The 15688-nt window shown below is 43.9% G+C and overlaps 1 long non-coding RNA gene across 1 annotated transcript; it reads left to right on the top strand.

Moving 5' to 3' along the window:
• The first annotated feature begins 405 nt into the window (after positions 1-405).
• On the top strand, positions 406-11616 carry LOC121832305 (uncharacterized). The gene is made up of 3 exons (XR_006075926.2): positions 406-543; positions 1433-1536; positions 10904-11616. It is a non-coding gene; the product is annotated as an uncharacterized LOC121832305 (long non-coding RNA).
• The last annotated feature ends 4072 nt before the right edge of the window (positions 11617-15688 follow it).

The following is a 15688-nucleotide window of genomic DNA, read 5'->3' as shown; positions in this document are numbered from 1 at the left end:
ATCCTACAGAGAGGCAGGACTGCCCAAGGGAGCCACAAACCCACAGCTACCCTGCAGGGGCCAACCCCTGCTTATTCACAAGTCTCGAGCTGAGGTACTGAGGAGGGCATGGTGTGTTGGCTTCCTTCCTTGTAAACCTTACCAGGTCCTCTTCCTGTGTCTAAACTCACCAAACTTTAGTTCACCCACCAGGGCCTTTCAGAGAAATGAGAAAGGAGCATGCTGTCACTGGGGTGGGGCTTAGCTCTCACTAGAAGGGTCTAAGGCCCAAACCCTCCATTCCGCCCTTCCCTGGCTCCCTAATGTGGAAGGGTGGAGGATGGGACAGAAGAAAAACATAAGGAAGAGAGAAGAAAGAGAACTGAGATCATGGACAGGCCTCTGACAGGGATAACCATCCCTTTTGGGAGTAAGTGGGGAGTGTGAAGGTAAAATATTTTTGCACCCCTTTCCTCAACTACCTGGTACCATCACACATACAGGATTGTCTCCTGGATGCTGAGGCTCCAAAGCTCATGTTGATATGGAATTGCCTTGTAAGAGGTAAGAACTCAGATGTAACTGGGTCCCCGAGGGTTCCACTCTTGGAGTTACCTTGAAGTGGGCGGGGTGTTGCTCATAGGTCCTCTGCTAGGAGCAGCTGGCTCTCTCATTCTCCTGCTTGCTTTCTTCCATATAACACACACAGCCAGGGATCTTGCAGCAAGAAGGTCCTCAAGCAGATCCAGACCTTCCATCCTAGACAACTAATCTCCAGAGTCATGAGCCAAATAAACTTTTTTTGCTTACAGTGTGCCCAGTCTATGAGTACTCCATTGCAGTCACTGGGAACAGAGGGCTCTAACCATGTAGAGAAATACCTACCAAGTAATATACTTAGCTAAAATCACTACCATCAAAAGGCAAAGAAAAGGAAATGCCCAATGAATATGTTTAGGTTGGTTTCATATGTTGCATATGACTAAACCTAACACTGCCTTGAGTGAGTGTGTGTGTGTGTGTGTGTGTGTGTGTGTGTGTGTGTGTGTGTGTGTGTGATCCTAGGGACTGACCCAGGGTCTTGTACACACTGAGCAAGTATTCTACCACTGAGTTCCACCCCAGCCCTGCCTCAGTATCTTTGTTGATAATAATTGAACATGTATGAGGTACTAGATTCAAGACCCAGTACTACAATAAACATAATTGATGGATTTTATAATCTAAACTATATCTTTGATAATATGTCATCTCCTTTAATCATACATATTTCTTGGCCTAGTTGAGATAATTATCTTTTATTATAAGTTGTGTGTACAAAAATAATCATTTTTGTTATAAAGTTAGAATGAAGAATCAATCAATCGGCATAAAACTGTTAATAGACTTACATTGAGCAAAGTAAATGAAAATGTGTTTAAAGTGCTAAGATTTGTTTCTTTTCTTCGTCTAGGACTCGGCTGTAAACACTGATACAGCCTGTCTTCTCTCCAATAGGAAACTGAAGATGGGCCAGAGAAGAACTTACATATGGCTTCACCTTGGGGCCCCTCAAATGTGAGTTCAAATCCCAGTTGACTGGCAGTGCAGCTTTGATCAAGTGACTTAGTCTTTCTTGAGCCTCAGTTTGTCTAAAATGGTCTAAGGCTGAGAGAGTCAGGGAATCTGATGCCCTCTTCTGGCCTTTCTGGGTACCTGCACACATATGGTACAGATAAACTCAAATGGCACTAATACAATCAGATAACTTTAATTTTTAATTTAAATATAGTAATATGGTCTAATAATGGCATAACAGTCACTTCTTACAGTTATTTCAACCGTCAAATGAGATAATCTGAAGTTCTCACTGCATGTAGTCATCACTGTGGTTGGCTTCTGTTCGTCTCTTAGGACTTGGATGGGAAGTAACTGAAAAAGGCGAAGGCCCTGGCAAGTGGCAGGCACTGAGTAAGTGTAGCGCTAACAAGGACTCGATAGTTATAAATACAAAAACACAATATCAGGATGACTAGAGCCCACTAGCCTCAATGGCACACTGCCTCCTAGTCTATCAAAATGGCAGAAACTCCCCTAAAATAATAGTTGTAAGAACCCAAGAATGGTCCTAAGCCAAGAGCAGTTACATCTACCCTCAAAGACCCTGGAATTAAACTGCCCATGCTTCTCTGCATGTGCCCTAACAAATACATAGCTCCATGGGGACTAACATGGGCAGGACACATCAACTGCCCACAGGAGGACCAGCCAGGTGGAGCTTCCATCTGCACAGCTTGCATTTCGTGATTCCCTCAAAGTGAGACCCACGCAATTACAGACTGGTCCAGCATCCCTGCCTCTCCTCCTCCACTCAGCATCAACTCCCAGCATTTTCAGGAGACATCCTCTCCACCATTTTATCCGTTCAGGGTGAGTTGATGCTTTACAATTTGTCATCCTGGAGCATGGTCACAGAATAAACAAAGTGAGAATCTTTTTAAACCCCATCAAGCTGACATGGCCAATGGCAGGTGGTGCTGTTCGGAGCTGGGAGCCCAGCACTCCAGTTTATCATGGTGGACTCCCACTACTCGGGGTTACAGAGAACATGTCATTCGCCAAAGCCACATCCACAAATACTCAGAAGCTGTGTCCACAGGCTTGCTGGAAGTCACAGGCACATCTCTATAAAGAGCCTAACCCCTGTCACTTTCTGAGAAAATTGACAAGGCAAAGCCAGGTTGGCAGGATTTGTGACTGGTATTCAATGTTGGGGCCAAGCATGGCCCTGAGAGAAGCCACCATGAGAGTGTGTGCTCCTTCCTACATGCTCATTCACCTCAATGACATTGGAATGTACAGCAAGAGAGTCAATAACCACAAGAAAAAAAAGAAAGAAAGAGTAGGATTTCTATGAAAACAGGCTCTCCCACTTCCCCGAGCTAATTCTATAGAAGCAATAATGTACATCCAGGCATAAAGAGAATTCGCCACTGTGAGGAATTTACTTTGCTTTGTCTCTTTATGGAAGCAAAAGATATTCACAACCTAAGAAGAAAAATGAGCAGAGAACAATCCGAGGCCCCTCTGAAATGCCTGCTCAGGCTATTTTTACCTTTTCTCATTCCACTCTAACAAAAGCTTCTAAACATGGACTTGGAAAAGCCACATTTTAGTACAAGCATCTGGAAAGTTCCCTGCAAGCAAGAGCCATACATTATACTTCTTTGTGTCTACTACCAAGCAGAAAATAAAACTGGGAAACAGGGTTGGCTGTAAGAAGGCATGGTAACAGAGTGGCTGGCAATAAATAATAATAATAATAATAATAATAATAATAATAATAATAATAATAATAATGACACTGGCAGGAGTGGAGCCATTGCTCCAAACAAGATGTTCCCATGAAAATCCTGTCTGGATAATTTGTCCCAGAGTTTATTTAACATTTTACATGTATTTATTTGTGGGGAGGGTGGTATGTCTGTCCTGGTTGGTTTCTATTGTCCACATGATACAAACTAAGGTTATCTGGAAAGAGGAACCTCCTTTGAGAGAATGGTTTGTGGACATAAAACTCTCAGACAGAAATTAGTCCCAGGTAGTGGCATGTGGCTACACAGACTTGATTGGATGTGTGGCTAGACAGACTTGACTGTGTGTTTCGTGGATTGTGATGGCATTTGAACTTTGCGTTAGAAAAGCCACTGGGTGCTCAGAGCTCAGGGCTGTCCTTGGGAGGTTAAGAACGTTGAGAGCAGTGCAAAAGATGGAGGCCTGGCTGTGAAGTTTCAGAGGGGATGTTTTAGGGTCCCTGAAAGGCTCTTTCAGGGCCCTCCTATATTTTTAATTTAGAATCTGTGGTTCTGGTTAACTGGGGATGAAGAATCAAATCGACCGTAATTAACAAAAGACCAGAACCACAAAAGTGCTTTGCTGAGGCCATCAGTGTTGGTCAGCTGGGACTGAAAAATCAGCTGTGACTAACAAGAGGCCAGCATCATGGCTACCAAGTCTTCAGAGAAGTGTTTCCTCAGGGTCAGAATACAGAAGCTGTAGTCAGGAGGTGGCCAAGGCTGCATCTCATGATGGCAGTCAGACTTGGTAGTGTGTAAGAGTCTCCCAGATAGTACTGGCTTTAAAGGCACAAAGGGGTCATGGAGAGCAGCTGAGACTTGGCATTCTGTGTCAGGGCTGGGGTCTCTGAAGAGAGGCTATTGATGAAGTTGCAGCCTCAATCGCCTCAGTCACTAAAAGCCCCAGAGGGGTCATGGAGAGTTGAGGCCCAACACAACGTGGCCTGAAGAGAACCTGGAAGAGGCCACTGGTGAAGGTAGGTACCGGCTATCAGGCACTGAACTTTTTATACTGTTAACTTTTTATTTTGCTTTGATCTGATTGTGACCATGCCCTAATTCTTCCCTCTTGGAATAAGAATAGAGGTATCTTATTTTTGATTTTATAGAAGCCCACAGTTGAGAGACTGAACTTGGAGACTTTGGATGTTTCTAAGAGACTGAACTTCTAAAGCACTTTAGTTTTTAAAGATTGTGGGATTGATAAAGTTATTTATGTTTTAGATTGTGATATTAATATATGATCTTGGGAATAAACAAGAAAAGAAGGTTATGGTTGAATAGTGAGGTATTAATATGTCAGGTTGACAAGTGGCCAGTTGTTCTGGTTTGTTTTTGTCAACTTGACACAAGCTAGAGTTATCCGAAAAGAGAAAACTCAATTAAGAAAATGCCTCCATCAGATTTTCCATATCATGTCTGCAGATTATTTTCTTGATTAATGACTGATGTGGAAGGGCACACCCCACTGGGGTGGTTCTACCCCTAAGCAGGTGGTTCTGAGTTATATAAGAAAGTAAACTGAGTAAGCCAGTAAGCGATGTTTCTCTATGACCTCTGCTTCAGTTCCTGCCTCCAGGTTTCTGCCTTGAGTTCCTCACTGAGGGAAATCAGAGCAGGAACTGAAGCAGAGCCATGGAGGAACACTTATTTATTGATTTGCTCCCTTTGGCTCGCTCAGTTTACTTCCTTATACCTTAGGACCACCTGCTCAGGGATGGCACCACCCACATCAACCATTAACCAATAAAATGCCCCCACAGACTTGCCTACAGGCTAGTCTTAGGGAAGCATTTTCTCAGTTGAGATTCACTCTTCCTAGATAACCCTAGCTTATGTCAAGTTGACAAAAACCAGCCAGCACACAGGGAGGGCACATACACCGCAGAGATCAGAGGACTGCTTGAAGGAGTAGATTCTCTCCTTCCATTAGATGGGTTCCCAAGGATCAAACTCAAGCTGTCAGACTTAGCATCAGGCACCTTAGTCCACTGAGCCATCTTGCCAGCCCCTGCACCATAAGTTACAAAGAGCTGAACTGCCTTTAAAGCTGGCAAATAGAAGAGAGGATGGAGATTTATATTGTGGACATTTAAGCAGAGCCTAGGAAACATCTCTAGGCCAAGGGCTGCTTTCTGCAGATTCTAAACTCTTGTACAACTGGCACTCTTGCTTCCTTGCCCACCTCGGTCAGTTTTTCATCCTTGTAACACATATCTAAGAAAATCCGTTTAAGGAAGAAATGTCAGAGGTTTCAGTCCAGGGTCAGCTAGCTCCATGTTTCTGGACCTGTGGTAAGGCGGCATCATGACAGTGGAAATGTGTGGCAGAGAAGGCTGCTCACCTTTTGGAATCCAGGACACAGAGAGGGAAAGATTGAGGATAAGATCCATCTTTCAAGAGTGGGTCCCCAGCAACCCACTTTCTCAAAATAGGCCCCACTATCCAGTAGTCCATTCATATACGAATCCATCACTGGGATAATCCATCTATCATGCAAGAACCCTCATGATTGGATCTTTTCAATTAAACTCATGAACTTTTTGGGGTACATGCTACATCCAACCCACAGTACCTCCAAAGCAGCCTTCCCAGCATATCAGGCCCCCCTTTACTGACTGTTTGTCACTGTCATTCATGCCTTGTTCTATGTACTTAGGATGCATCATCCCATCTAATCCTCAGAACAGCCTTGGGTTAGATGCTATTCGTGCTGCCTGTTTACAGAGAGGTGGACTGAGGCCAGAAGGGATAGGTCAACTTTTCCTCCCAGCTTCCCTGAGCAAGAACACAGGACAGCCAGCCATCCCCAATCATGTCTTCTGACACTCGTGTCCTTGTTCCCACCTTTGTTTGCGTCTCTGGAAAAGCTGGTTCTTCCTCCCTCCTCTTCCTCACTTTCCATCTCCCTGTCATCCACATCTCCCCACCCTCCTCTCCTTCACCAGTGTCCACCTCTTGCTCACACCACCGGATCACCTGGAGTATCTGATGTCCTCCTCGTCTGGCCTCACCTGAAAACTCGTCTGAAAAACCAACTTCTCTTTTTTACTTTTAATTTAACAAATCTCAAAATGTATTTCTGCTACACAACATAATCCTTTATGGGGTGGCTGAATCGGACTAATTAACACATAAAGTACCTTATATATTTGTTTTTAGATGGAAGCATTTAAAAGCTACATTAGCAATTTTCATGTGCATAATACATTATTATTAATTACAATCACTCGATTATACGGCAGGTCTGTTGAACAGCTTCAGCCCATCTCAAACGTGTGCTCTTTGACCATCTCCCCAAAATCACCCCCTCAACCGCTGGCAGCTGCTACTCTTTGTGTTCTATGACTGGCTGCTTTAGAATCTGTGCATAATTCAGAACACAAGTCCATTTTCTTTCTGTGCCCTGTTTGTTTTATTTAATGTAATGTCTCCAAATGTATCCATATTGTTGAAAAAGACAGGATTTTCCTAAATCTTATGTTACTACTCAGTTATTGAAGTCTCGGGGGCTGGGGAGATGTCTTAGTCAGTGTATTGCAAGCATGAAGAATCCTAGCCATGACCCTTTCAAGCTAGAGTTGTTATTTCTAACCTATATAAAGTATTCCATTACAATTACATCTTCATAGAAAGTCCCATTTTCTAAGTAAATGGCTTTCTGAAATACATTTCCTGGTACAGGTATATATAATACCATGACTGGGCTTTCGAAATGCATTTTAACCCAAAGTAACCCCTTTTCTTTCCTAGACTGTAGACCTCTATTTCTTCCTTGCCGAGGTGGAATGGCCACAGAACAGTGCAGAAAGGAGAGGGGAGAAAAGAAATGTTGATCCTTAAAAGCTCTCATTCTGAATTCACAAAACAAGAACTACAAATGGCTGAAAGACATTTAAAGAAATGCTCAACATCCTTAATCATCAGAGAAATGCAAATCAAAATGACTCTGAGATACCACCTTACACCTGTTAGAATGGCTACGATCAAAAACACCAATGACAACCAATGTTGGAGAGGATGTGGAGCAAAGGGAACACTCCTCCACTGTTGGTGGGAATATAAACTTGTACAACCACTGTGGAAATCAGTATGGTGGTTTCTCAGAAAATTAGGAATCGAACTACCTCAAGACCCAGCCATCCCACTCTTGGGCATATACCCAAGGAATGCTGATTCATACCATAAAGATACATGCTCAGCTATGTTCATAGCAGCACTATTTGTAATAGCCAGAACCTGGAAACAACCTAGATGCCCATCAACGGAAGAATGGATGAAAAAAATGTGGTATATATATACAATGGAGTACTACTCAGCAGAGAAAAACAATGAAAGCATGAAATTTGCAGGCAAATGGATGGAACTAGAAAAAATCATCCTGAGTGAGGTAACCCAAACCCAGAAAGACAGTCATGGTATGTACTCACTCATAGGTGGATTCTACATATAAAATAAAGAACAATCAGACCACAACCCATAGAACCATAGAGGCTATATATATAGCATGGAGGTCCCTAGGACAACTGTGGCTTATAATAAATTTCAGTTTTACTCAAAAAAAAAAAAAAAGCTCTCATTCTGGAGGAGGTGGGAATGGGGGGTAGGCTGGGGGTAAGGGGAAGGTGTGGGAGGGGGAGAATAGGGGAACCCGTGGCTGATATGTAGAACTGAATGGTATTGTAAAATAAAATAATATATATATATATGTTTAAAAAAAACAAGCTCTCATTCTTGCAAAAGAAGTGGGCACCATGTCTGATCCAACATGGGTCAGCACTCCCTAAAGAATGAAATGGGTTAACCCCGTCAAGTTCTCTGTGAGCCCTAGAAGGTACAGAAAGCAGCTAAAGGTCCCAGAACTCCTTTCCAAGTGGCCCTTCACCCATCCTGCCCTGTCCTAGCTTAGGAGACTAAACAAAAGAGTCCCTCCACCACCCACTCTGATTCACCATCCGAACCCTGTTTCCTAACCGCTCCCATGACTTCATCTCTGAATGAAGTCAACATCTCTGCATCTTAAGTGGGCATCTGAGTTGAGTATGCTCCTTCAGTTTGCTACTTCATGTCAGCCTTCAGACCAAAACTTGATGCAAGTGAACTCAATCAGAGCACCAGAGAAGCAGCAAGCCCACGTGGCTCCTCTCCTGGTACCAACATCCTTCCTCCATGACACTAGTAACCTTCTCTCATGGAAACACACCAACAGAAAGAATCTGAAAGGAGGAAAGAGAAAATAGTATCTTTCCCTCCTTTCTGGGGAAATGTAAGCACTCCCTCCCCATGGCAATGGAAAAGTACCTTCCAGGAGTGCTGAGCCCAGTGTGCCATGCACAGGATGACAGTGGGCATCTGAATAGGTTGCTGCTTCCCAGCTCAGGCAGAGCTTTCACAGACAGAGCAGGTCAGGACAGGGTGGCAGGAAGCAGATGCACCAGCAAAGGGTAACTTAGGAATGGATGTCATCCCCAGTGCTTAGTGAAGGAGCAACAGATTCCACAGAGAGTCGCCCTTATGAAGAGCCAGCCCTTGTTCCAGTACAATGGAATGGGAAACTAGCATGGTGTAGCTGAGCTGGGTCCTGAAAAGATGCTAAACAGCCTTATCTGGGCAGCCACATAAATGGAGGTGATGGGTAACTTCCATTCCAATACAGAAAGCAGGGACCATAGAGCAAGAAGTAAGCTCATTTCCCTAATGGAGCCAACTGGCACAGCATTTGACAGGAAGGATAATCCCATTATGACACTGGAATCCCAGCACTCAGGAGGCAGATGCAGGCAGATCTCTGAGTTCGAGTCCAGCCTGGTCTACAGAGTGAGTTCCAGGACAGCTAAGGCTACTCAGAAAAAAAACTGTCTCAAAAAAAAAAAAAACAAAAAGAAAAAGAGAGAGAGAAAAAAAGACAGTGGAATGTGTCTCTGGCTGCTTACAGGGAAGCCATGGGAAGAAAAGCAGTTGTGGTTTCTGTTAATCGTGCTCACATTCATGCTTTCTAGGAAATGTGGAAGGAAACACAACTCTGGCTTGAAAGCACAACAAAAAATCCACCTATTCACACTCCACTGGTTCCAAAGTTGAACGCCAAAGTTCAAGACCATTCAAAAGAAACCAAAGCGATTCTTTTATTAATACAATAAACATATTTGAGAGTGCTTAAGTATCTAAGAAAGAAGAAAGGACATTATTAAGAATGTGAGACACTTTTAAGTACAACCTCAGATAGACAAACACCAAGTTATGGAATAATGGGTTCTCACCCAATCTTTCAGTCACTCAACAAGCCATTCATCTTGAGAGTTTTCCATGAACATCAAGGATCAGAGGCACAGGACATTCCCTAAGGAACAGACACAGCACCTGCCCTTGAAGATATACTAAAACAAGTATATTTTAGATTTAGATCATAACGGTCAAACATAAAATAAATCATGTACATGGAGGTATTTTTCCAGACCATGTTATTCAAGTGTTCGCCAATGTTATTCATGTAATCCCAGATAGCCATATTCCTCAAGCACCAAAAGTTCAAATATTCTAGGATTTACACTTGATAATTAATCTCCACTATCAACCTGACTGGATTTGGAATCGCCAAGAGATACACCCATGAGTATGTCTGTGACGGTGTCTCCACAGAGGGAACCTCCACCCACAGTGTGAGAGGAACCATCCCAGGGTCTGGGGTCCTGAAATGAATAAAAAAAGAGAAAGCAAGCTGAACACTGGTGCTCACCTCTCTGCTTCCTGCAGACACCATGTGACCAGTGCCTCTCACTGTTGCCGCCATCTTCCCTGCTGTGGAGGGCTGCGTCCTCTCTCAAGCTATTACCATCTAAAGGTCTTAATCAGGGTCATTTTCTCTGCTGGTCAAAGGATTAAGAGGCAGGAAAAAATCTCAAGCATGACAGGTAACCGCAGAGACATCTTGAATAACACAAACAGGCGCAGACAGCATCAGCAGCTGAGAAAGGCCACTCAAGGGAGTGAGGAGTCACACATAAGAGACACAGAGAGCAAGACCATCGCAAAGGTCAGGGGGGACTCCTAGGAGAACTGAAAATCCCAGTTTCTTCTCAGGGGCTGGGCTTTTTAAGGTCTCGAAGGGTCTTCCTCCCCTGATTTGAGTTGGTCAGTTTGAAGAAAGACAGAATGACTGATGGCCCACAACTGTTGTGCAACTGTGTCCTGATCCAGCCTTGAACTTGTTGAGCCCGTCCATCAGCAGGGGGCCTGCTGGTGGGGGGTCGGGAGTCAGAAAGCCTTTGTTCTAAGCTGCCAGCCAGGCTTTTGTCTCAGGTCAGGAGGGCAATAAAGAAGCCTGTCTCAAAGTCCGCCATCTTTGTTACTTGGCCTTGGCCCCTCCCCCTATCTGTCTGCCTATCAGGGAGCCTATTTAATTCCTAGTCCCTGAAAACCATGAGCCAATATAAGCCCTGCCTTTCTTAAGTTGCTTTTGTTGGGTATTTGGTTATAGCAACAAGATGGTAAACAATACAAGAGCTTTCCCTAATTTGTATATCTCTCTGTCTCTCTGTCTCTCTCTGTCTCTGTCTCTGTCTCTCTCTCTATCAAATGTGTCACAGTAGGACTGTCCATCTAGAAGAGACTACCATTTGGATCAAGTTGTCTTACTTGACCATTAGAGAAGCTAACTCCTAAGAATGGCCAATGACCTGTCCAAGGTCAAATAACAAATCAGGAGCAAATAGGAGCAAAGCCTCAACTGTCCAGACAGGCCAGGAACCTTCCTCCTATGAACTGCACTGGAAAAACTACGCAGAGAGAAAATACAACGCAAAACAAATGCCAAGAAAGCCTTTGTATCCAGAATACATCATCAGATCTGATGCCTCCTTCTGGCCTCCGAGGACACCAGGCTTGCACGCGGTTCATAGACAGACATGCCAGCAAAACACCCCATATATATCATAAAATAAATAAAGGTTTAAAGTTCTCATAGGTTAGCAATAGACAAGACACAGATGGTATAACTAAATTGGGGCGGGGGGTACTAGTAACATACTCATAACAAATAGTTAGACCTGGAAATACCAAATCAATCCCCAAATGTGAAGCAGGGGCGGCACACTGCAGGTGGGGTTAGCAAGAACACCAGCTAGTACATTTATACTGTGGTCAGTGTGGCAGCATCACACGTGACAGACAGGCATGGATAAGATGTCTCCGGGCAGCACTGTAATAGGGCACACACTGAGGGCAAAGATTTCTTCAAACACCGGAAAACAATTGGAAGTAGATGAATCCCGACGTGTGCATATTGTGGCAATAATAAAGAACATCAAAATGAATTGCCCGTGTCTATGTGTATGTGCGTGGCTAGCTCTCAAACACATGATGAGAGAAGAATAAGGGGGAAACATATGAAAAGTGGAGTAGGTTCCTATTTTTGTAAGTATTTCAAAACTCAGAACAATACCACATATTATATTCATTGAGTACATATGTATGTGGTAGAAGTGCAAAGAGGAGCACAGCATGTATTGAAAACAATGTCAATTAAACAAGATGCCAAGAACACACACCTACTTGAGGACAATGACCCCCTGTATAAAATGGGCGAGATGGCTGCTGGGGTGCATCGGGACTGTGGTGGGGATTTTGAGTGTCCCTCTAATTTATATTTCTCTTAATAAATGATATGACACATGTTTTATTTATTCCTCCATGCTATATGCTTTAAATATCTTATAACCAAATTTAATTGGAAAATGAAATTCTCATTGTTCTTATTGATTCCACTTGTATATACATTAAAAACCCAGTGTGCCTCGCAGAATCGAAACAAGATGGGAGTGGTTGCGGGGAGGTCTAGCCTCCGAGTCCATTCCTCTTCACTCACTTCCCATCATGGCCCAGTAGAGACTAAATGTGAAGAGAAGCCTTAGGCACTGTTGCAGCTTAGCTGGGAGGACACGGGACATGAGCCTTACAGGCATTTGCCTTTTCAGAAGACAGTTTTGCCAGTTTCTTAGTAGCTGTGCCTGAGTTTGCTGCCCCAGATCACTCTTTGGTTCCTGTTTCATAACAGATGACAGGTAAGTGGATAAAACACAAGATGAAATCGTAGTAAGTCAAAAGGAGAGAGAAAGAGAGAAGATACATATAGGCAGTGGTGGTTAATTCTGACTGGGCATTAGCGAAGCAAACTCTCGTGTGTGTCTGTCAGGGGGTTTACAAAGAAGATAAACGAAGAAGGGAAAACCTGCCCTGAATGTGGATGGTATTACCCATGATCTATGGTTCTAGACGGAATAAAAAGGAGGAAAAAAGGAAGCCAGCTCAACACAAATGTTCATCGTTCTTAACTTTCTAGACCATGGACACTCAAGTAAGACACCTCAAGCTCCTGCCACGACGGCTTCATCCAGCTGACCCTCCACCATGACTTCCCTCCATGGTGGGCTACACCCTCAAAACATAAGCCCAAAATGAATCCTTCATCCCTTATGTGGCTGCTTTTCATCAGGTTTTAGTCATAGCAATAAAGAGAGATAACTAGTGCATAGATAGAAAATAGGTAGACAGACAGCCGATAGGTAGAAAATGTGGAGCTAGAAGAGAGAGATAGGTACTAGATGACAGATATATAGATAAATAGGAAGAGAGATAGATCATAGGTTGATAGATGATAAATAGATTAGATAGGTAGGTAGATAGATAGACAGACAGACAGACAGACAGACAGATAGATAGATAGATAGATAGATAGATAGATAGATAGATGATAGATAGATAGACAGACAGCCGATAGGTAGAAAATATGGAGCTAGAAGAGATAGATAGGTACTAGATGACAGATATATAGATAAATAGGAAGAGAGATAGATCATAGGTTGATAGATGATAAATAGATTAGATAGATAGATAGATAGATAGATAGATAGATAGATAGATAGATAGAGATAGAGTAATAATTATATATTTCATGGACTTCTTTTTGTCTGACGTGTAATTTCCTATCACAGAAATTTATAAGGTTTTGGTGTTTGGTGGGAGGTTTGGGATACGAAAGCAACAGGAGAGAAAAGGAGATCCAGAATCCATAACTTTCCACCTGGTTGGCGGTTGTCCCTCAGTTCACCTAAAGTGATGACTTCTTCCCTTGAAAGTGCCACACTGGGATGCTAATGTAAAGTAAAGGGGAACTAAAATGAGGTTCTCTTTTCAAACCCCTGGGACCTTCTGATTTCCTGAACGGAATTGTCTTCAGAGGCTAATTCTTCCATGAACTATGGATTTAAACTTCCTGAACAGCCCATGATCACAGGCCTACCCTGAACAGTGCGGCTTGCAAGAACTGGGCCTCTAACACAGTGGTCCTTGACCAGTGTTAGTGACCCCTTTAGATTTGAACAACGCTTTCACAGGGGCTGCCTAAGACCATCAGAAAACAGGGATATTTTCATTGCGATTCATAACAGTACCAAAATTACAGTTATGAAGTAACAACAAATAATTTTATGGTTGGGGGTCAGCACAACATGAGGACCAGTATTAAAGGGCCACAGCATTAGGAAGGTTGTGAGCCACTGGTCTAACACAGACAAAGACACTCAGCACACAGGCCCTGCTGGGTCAGGTACAGACACATTCCTTCTCCTACTTCCCACTCGTACCCATTTCTCCCTCCCTCTCTCGTTCTTCTACCCCTCTCCCCACTCTCTCCCTCTGCCCGCCCCCGCCTCACTCTTAGTCCAGGGAGAAGTTTATATTGACTTGTGAGATAGCCTTAGGGAAAGAGACATGTCTACCGCCTTCTCATTTTATCCTTGCGTTTTGGTTAATATATTCAAAGTCTTCACTTTCATCTTGAGATATTCAGTGGGTTATCATTAATTAGATTCACCCTGGTATGCCACAGCACATCAGAACTTACTCTTTCCATCATACAGTATTACTGAAGTACTGAGGATCTCAACCCCCCCATTTGCCTACTCTCAACATTAGGAGATCAACATTTTAGATCCCACTCAGGAGTAAGATCATGCTGTCTGTCTTCCTGTGCCAGGCTCACTGGCATCATGTCCTCCACTTCCATCCATACGGGCACAAGTTATTGAATTTAATAGTTTCAATGGCTAAATAATACTTTATTGTGTTCACATATACAACGTCTGCTCCTACACAATTACCAACTTGAACAGATTGAGAGACACCAAAGCCCGCCTTGTGGGGAGTTTCTGGAGATGACAAGCAATGGAAGAACACCACCTTGAATGTGGGCAGAACCATCTAATGGGCTTCGGCACCAGCTGGAATAAAAACGAGGGAGGGAGGAAAACCAGGAAGCCAGACCCACGACCTGCTTCCTAGCTGCCATGATGTGAGCAGCTCTGCCCCACCCACCCCCTTCCCCCATGATGTCCTGCCTTCGTGTGACCCCCATGACCATGGACTATAACCTTTGCAACCATGAACTAAAACGAACCTCCTCCCTCCTTTACATTGTTTTTCTGAGGTATTAGTCACGGGGTCAAAGTCTGACTAACAGAGTACACCATGATGTCCCCGTCTGTTGGTCCCCTCGATGGACACTGGTTAATCCCTGCTTCTGACAGCCCAACAGTTCATTCTGCTCCCTCCATCCACAGAGCCCCTAGTCCTCGGCACGCTCACTCTTCCCCTCTCCCAGGCTTTGACCTCAGATAAGCAATTACAACATCCTTAAAACACTGGTTCCTGTGGCAGCCTCTTTTCATGCCCTACCCTTTCCCCCACGCCCACAGCTTTCATCAGGAGCCCAGCCTCCACCTCCCCACTGCTCTGTTCAGTCTCCGATCCTACAATCCAATGTGCCATGGCTTGCTCTCAGCACACTGTTCGGATTTATACTTGTTGAATGACATCATCCATAACTCCTCACGGCAGATGTCCTCGGTACGAGTGGGCCACCTTTACCATGGAAGTAAGGAACATGACTCAGCTGGAAGGACTTAGGAAGGGACTCTCTGAACCCTTGCAACCAGAGAATAGCTCTGACGGCATCTTCCCGAGAAAGGAGACACTCAAAGTCCTCTCCACTGGTAGAGTCAAGTAAATACATAAATGCCCTGGCAGCTCGGGCACTCTGACAGGACTCCTTCATGGAAAATAGGTTGGCAGACGAAGGTATTGTCCTCTCCACAATGTTGTTCCCCTTCAGGGCACTGAGAGACTCTAAAATATGAGGTCAAAAAGATTGGTCACAGTCTACGAGACTATGAAATCAACACAAGAAAATAAACAAAAGATGGCGTGCTGGCCACGGCCGTTCATTCTGCATGCATGCTACCTCCTGCACGGCTTATTGGAACCAGAGCACAAGGCCCAGGTGTCCATGCAGACTTTGAAAACCCATCTGAGGAGTGACA

This window comes from Peromyscus maniculatus, chromosome 9 (genome assembly GCF_049852395.1).
Source record: "Peromyscus maniculatus bairdii isolate BWxNUB_F1_BW_parent chromosome 9, HU_Pman_BW_mat_3.1, whole genome shotgun sequence".
Lineage (NCBI taxonomy): Eukaryota > Metazoa > Chordata > Mammalia > Rodentia > Cricetidae > Peromyscus > Peromyscus maniculatus.
The sequence above is the reverse complement of the archived record's forward strand: the minus strand, read 5'-3'. Positions and strand labels throughout refer to the sequence as shown.